We start from the raw sequence: 6276 nt of genomic DNA, 5'->3' as shown, positions 1-6276 counted from the left end.
TGCCAGGCTCCACTGTCCATGGGATTTCTCGGGCAAGAATACTGGAGGGGGTTACCATTCCCTTCTCCAGGGGATCTTCCTGACTAAGGGATCAAACCCACATCTTCTGCACTGCATGTGGGTTCTTTACTGCTGAGTCACCAGGGAACCCCCTACAACAGTGTTAATTATACTTACCATGTTGTACATTACATCCCTTTTACTTATTTATTTTATAATTGATCCAGTTTCCCTGACCCCATCTCCCACCTCTGGTAACCACAAATCTGATCTCTATTTCTATGAGATTGTTCATTGTTTGTGAAGTATAATTACCCTACAACACAATGCTATGGTAGTTCATGTTATACAACATAGTGATTGAAAATTTCTATATGTTTCAAAATGATCATCACAATGTGTAGTTACCATCTGTCATCATACACAGATGTTATATAATTATTGATTATATTCCCCACACTATAATTTTCATACCCATGACTCATTTATTTTGCAACCCAAAGTATGAGCCTCTTAATCTTCCTCACATATTTCTCTCCTCCCCCAACCACCTCCCCTCTGGCTACCACCTGTTTATTTCCGTATCTATTGTTCTGTTTTGTTAAGTTTGTTCATTTGTTTTGTTTTTTGGAGTCCACATATAAGGGCAATCATACAGTATTTGTCTTTCTCTGTCTGATTTGTTTCACTTAGCATAATACCCTCTAGGTTTGTCCATGCTGTGGCAAATGGAAAGATTTCATTCCTTCTTATGGCAAAGTAAAATTCCATTGTGTGCGTGTGTTTGTGTATGTATATGTATATATATCACAACTTCATTAATCTATTGATGGACACTCAGGTAGCTTCCGTATTTTGAATATTGTAAATAATGGTACAGTAAACATAGGATGCACATATCTTTTCTAATTATTGTTTTCATTTTCTTCAGATAAATTCCCAATAGTGAAATTGATGGATCGTTTGGTAGTTCAATTTTTAACTTTTTGAGGAACTTCTATACTATTTTCCATGGTGACTACACAATTTACATGCTTATCAACTGTTTATAAGAGTTGTCATTTCTCAGGACTTCCCTCGTGGGCCAGTGGTTAAGAATCCACCTGCCAATGCAGGGGACTTTGATCCCTAGTCTGAGAACTAAGATCCCACATACCGCAGGGCGGCTAAGCCCATGTGCCCTAGAGCCTGTGCTCCACAACAAGAGAACTCACCACGACGAGCAACTTGTGCACCCCAACTAGAGAGTAGCTCCCACTCACAGCAACTAGAGAAAGCACAGCAATAAAGACGTATGTGCCACAATGAAAACCCAACATGGTCAAAAATAAATAAACAAAAATTAATTGACTATAAAAAAGAGTTCTCATTTCCCCACACCCTCACCCACACTTGGTGTTTGTTGTCTTTTTAATAAGAGCCATTCTATATTTAAAAAAACAAATAATAGCCATTCTGACAGCTATGATGTGATATCTCATTGTGGACTTTTTTTGAAGTATAGTTGATTTACAGTGTTCAAGTGTATAGTATAGTGATATGTGTGTACACACATACACACACATACATGCACATATACATTTAATGGTGAAAAGTTGAAAGTACTTCAACTTAAATACATATTTTTTCAGATTCTTTTTCCATACAAGCTATTACAAGACACTGAATATAGTTCCCTAAGGTATACAGTAGGTCCTTGTTGCTTATGGTTTTGATTTACATTTTCCTGATGGTTAGTGATGTTGAGCATCTTTTCATATGCTGGTTGGCCATATGTATGTCTTCTTTGGGAAAATATTTAGATTATTTGCTCACTTTTTTTTCCCCCACTTACAAAAGGTAGTCTATGTTTATTTAGAGTCACAAGCAGTTGACTGACCCAGTGTGACTCACACCACAAAGACACCGTTTCTCCCTCACTCCATTCCGGGTCCCAGGGTTGGCTGGGGCCCAGCATGGCAGGGGGCCTGCCGGTGGCGCCTTCACAGATTCACAAGTTCCTCGTTGCAGGCAATTTGTGACTGTGTGAGGCTGACCAGATAGGCCACCATCAGCAGGTCTTTGATGTTGCTGTTGAGCATGGTCTGGAAGTCCTCGGGAACTATTTTGGGTACTTGGCTAACCAGACTCATCAAGAAGTGACCCAAAGTACTGTGGGCTGACACCATTCCTGACAGCGAGTCCTCCGCCTACTGCAGCACAGTGCGCGGGGCGCCGCCGACTCGCCGCAGGCCACTGGAGAGGCCGACCACCCGGTCGGGGCTAAAACAGGCCAGGTCAACTCCAGCGCGTGCGGTGTGTAACGTGGGCCTTTCACCATCAGAGGGGTGACCATCCCCCACGGCCTCCGAGGAACACGCATTAAAGTGCTGACGAGGCCTTGTCGCTCACACGGCCGTTCTGGACGCTGGTGAGGTGGATGGGGTTGGGGGCTTCTGGGCTGTAGTCCTCGTGGATCGGCTCGGAGTGCTCCGTGATGTCGTGGGCCGAAGCGTACCAGCCCACGATGAGCTCCTCTGGAGAGACTTTCCTGCGCACTTGACACGTGTTCTTAGATTCCACGTCAGCAGTCACCTCATCACACTCACTGTGTGGCCCTGAAAGGCAATTGGTGACTTCCCCTGAGTGCATGTCAACGGGTCCCAGCAGGGTCCAGACTACTCGGGCAGTTCTCTCGTAGCATCGCTCGTAGCTGTCCACGATGGAGGCCAAGATGACCAGGCAAAGCCGGACCACGCGCCGCCGGGGAAGGGGCCTGGGAGGGCAGGGCCCGACAGCGACAGCGCGGGGGGTCTGCGCTGGGGCCAGGGATGAGGCCGCAGCCAGGGCTTTGGGTGGGGCGGCGGGAGGCGCGCTCGCCAGCACTGCTGGTGTGTGGCCATCTTGTCGAGAGAGTATTTGCTCACTTTTTAATTGCGCTGTTTTTTGCGTTTTTGTTGTTGAGTTGGGTGTATTCTTTGTATATTTTGGATATTAACCCCATATAGGAAATACTGTTTGCAAAGATTTTTCTTCCCCTCAATAGGTGGTCTCTTCATTTTGTTGGCAGTTTCCTTCACTGTGAAAAGCTTTTTTATTGATGTAGCCTAATTTATTTATTTTTGCTGTTTTTTGCCCAAGAAGCTGCTGCTGCTGCTGCTGCTGCTGCTAAGTAACTTCAGTTGTGTCCGACTCTGTGCGACCCCATAGACGGCAGCCCACCAGGCTCCCGCATCCCTGGGATTCTCCAGGCAAGACCACTGGAGTGGGTTGCCATTTCCTTCTCCAGTGCATGAAAGTGAAAAGTGAAAGTGAAGTCGCTCAGTCGTCTCCGACTCTTCGTGACCCCATGGACTGCAGCCTACCAGGCTTCTGCATCTGTGGGATTTTCCAGGCAAGAGTACTGGAGTGGGTTGCCATTGCCTTCTCTCTTGCCCAAGGAGATTATATATTAAAAATATTATTAAGATTCATGTAAAAGTGTATGGGTTATGTTTTCTTCTAGGAATTTTATGGTCTCAGATCTTACCTTTAAGTCTTTAACCCATTTTTGAATTTATTTTTGTCTGTGGTGTGAGAACATATTCAGCATGTAGCTGTCAAGTTTTTCAACACCATTTATTGAAGAGGCTGTCTTTCTCCCATGATATATTCTTGCCTCTTTTGTCAGAGATTAATTGCCCATATAAATGTAGGCTGATTTCTGGATCTATATTCTGTTCATTGATCTACGTGTCTATTTTTGTGAGAGTATGATACTGTTTTGATCACTTTAGCTTTGTAGTATAGTTTGAAATCAGGGTGCATGATACCTCCAGCTTTGTTCTTTCTCAAGATTGTTTTGACTATTCAAGATCTTTTGTGTTTCCCTACAAATTATAGAATTATTTGTTCTAGTTCTGTAAAAAATAAATAACGCCATTGTAATTTTGATAAGTATTGCATTGTATTGGTAGCTTGCTTTGGGTAATATGGTCATTTTAACAATATTAATTCTTCCAGTCCATAAGCACAGTATATCCATCCATCTGTTTGTGTCATCTTTAATTTCTTTCATCAGCATCTTCTAGTTTCCAACTATAGGTCTTTTACTTTCTTAATTAGATTTATTTCTAGGTATTTTATTATTTTTTGATGCAGTTTTACTTTTTAAAGATTTCATTTATTTATTTAGTTAAGTTTTGGTTGTGCTTGGTCTTTGTTCTGCCTGGGCTTTTCTCTAGTTGTGCTGAGCAGGGGCTACTCTCTAGTTGAGGTGCACAGGTTTCTTATTGCGGTGGCTTCTTTGGTTGTGGAGCATGGGCTCTAGGCCGTGGGGGCTTCAGTAGTTACAGCATGTGGGCTCAATAGTTGTGGCTCCCAGGCCACAGGCTCACTGTGTGGCCCTGAAAGGCAATTGATGACTTCCCCTGAGTGCGTGTCAACGGGTCCCACAGGGTCCAGACAACTCTGGCAGCTCCCTCTTTGCATCGCTCGTAGCTGTCCACGATGGAGGCCAAGATGACCGGGCACAGCCGGGCTCAATACTTATGGCCTACAAGCTTAGTTTCTCTGAAGCATGTGGGAATCTTCCCAAATCAGGGATTAAACCCCTGCATTGGCAGGCAAATTCTTTACCAATGAGCCACCTGAGAAGCCCTTTTGATGGGATTTTAAATGAGACTATTTTCTTAACTTCTTTTTCTAATAGCTAAATAAACTATTAGTTTTTAGAAGCACAACAGATTTATGTATATTCATTTTATATCCTGGGAATTTACCAAATTCATTGATGAGTTCTATTAGTTTTTTGATGGCATCTTTAGAATTTTCTAAGTATAGTATCATGTCATCTGCAAACTGTGACAGTTTTACTTATTCTTTTCCAGTTTGGATTCCTTTTCTTTCTTTTTCTTGTCTGATTTCTATGACTAGGAGTTCCAGTGCTATGTTCAATAAAAGTGGAGAGAGGGGATATCTTTGCCTTGTTTCTGATCTTAGAGGAGCTTTCAGCTTTTGACCATTTAAATTTTATTATTTATTTATGGCTGTTCTGGGTCTTCAATGCTGTGCATGGGCTTTCTCTAGTTGTAGTGAGTTGGGGCTGCTCTGTAATTGCAGTATGTGGGCTTCTCACTGTGGTGGTTTCTCTTGTTGCAGAGCTCTAGGGTGCACAGGCTTCAGTAATTGTGCTGCATGGGCTTAGTTGCTCCATGGCATATGGGATCTTCCTGGATCAGGGATCAAACCCATGCCCCTTGCCTTGGCAGGCAGATTCTTAACCACTGGACCACCAAGGAAGTCCCAGCTTTTCACTGTTCAGTATGGTGTTAAGCTGTAGGCTTGTCATATATCACCTTTATGATCTTGAGGTATGTTCCCTGTATACCCACTTTCTGGAGAGTTTTAATCATAAATTTAAATCATAAATTATGAACTTACAAAAGCTTTTTTATAAAATTTTTGTGTTTCTGTTGAGAAGAGTATAGGATTTTTTTTTTTTTTTGAGAAGAGTATATGATTTTTGTTCTTCAGTTTGTTAATATGATGTGTCACATTGACTTGTGAATATTGATCCATCCTTACATCCCTGGGGTAAATCCCACTAGATCATTGTCTGTGATCTTTTTAATGTATTGTTGAATTCAATTTGCTAATATTTTGTTGAGGAATTTTTCATCTATGTTCATCAGTGGTATTGGCCTTTAATCTTTTTGTGTGTGATAGCTTTATCTGGTTTTGGTATCAGGGTGATGCTGGCCTTGTTGATTGGGTTCAGAAACATTTCTTCCTCTGCAATTGTTTGGAATTATTTGAGGAAGATAGATGTTAACTCTTCTCCAAGCATTTGGTAAAATTCACCTATGAAGCCATCTGCTCCTGGACTTTTGTTTATTGGAAGTTTTAATATTACTGATTCAACTTCATTACTGGTAATTGGTTTGTCCATATTTTCTATTTCTTCTTGATTCAATCTTGAGAGGTTGTACATTTCTAGAAGTTTGTCCATTTCTTCTAGGTTGTCCATTTTATTGTTGTATAATTGTTCATAGTAATTTTGTTAATAATATGATCCTTTATGTTTCTGTGGTGTTGGTTTTAACTTTTCATTTTTCATTTCTGGTTTTATTAATTTGGGCCTTCTCTATTTCTTTCTTGATGAGTCTGGCTAAAGATTTATCAATTTTGTTTATCTTCTCAAAGAACCAGCTGCTGGGCTTCCCTGGTGGCTCAGTGGTAAAGAATCTGCCTGTCAATGAAGGGGACGTGGGTTCAATCCCTGGCCCAGGAAGAGTCCACTTGCCATGGAACAACTAA

General features: G+C 41.7%; 1 pseudogene; it reads right to left on the bottom strand.

Moving 5' to 3' along the window:
* Window positions 1-1982: 1982 nt before the first annotated feature.
* On the bottom strand, window positions 1983-2882 carry LOC122436851 (annotated as a pseudogene).
* Between the last annotated feature and the right edge of the window lie 3394 nt (window positions 2883-6276).

Source organism: Cervus canadensis, chromosome 1, assembly GCF_019320065.1.
Source record: "Cervus canadensis isolate Bull #8, Minnesota chromosome 1, ASM1932006v1, whole genome shotgun sequence".
NCBI classification, from domain to species: Eukaryota; Metazoa; Chordata; class Mammalia; order Artiodactyla; family Cervidae; genus Cervus; species Cervus canadensis.
This window is presented reverse-complemented; position numbering and strand designations above follow the sequence as displayed.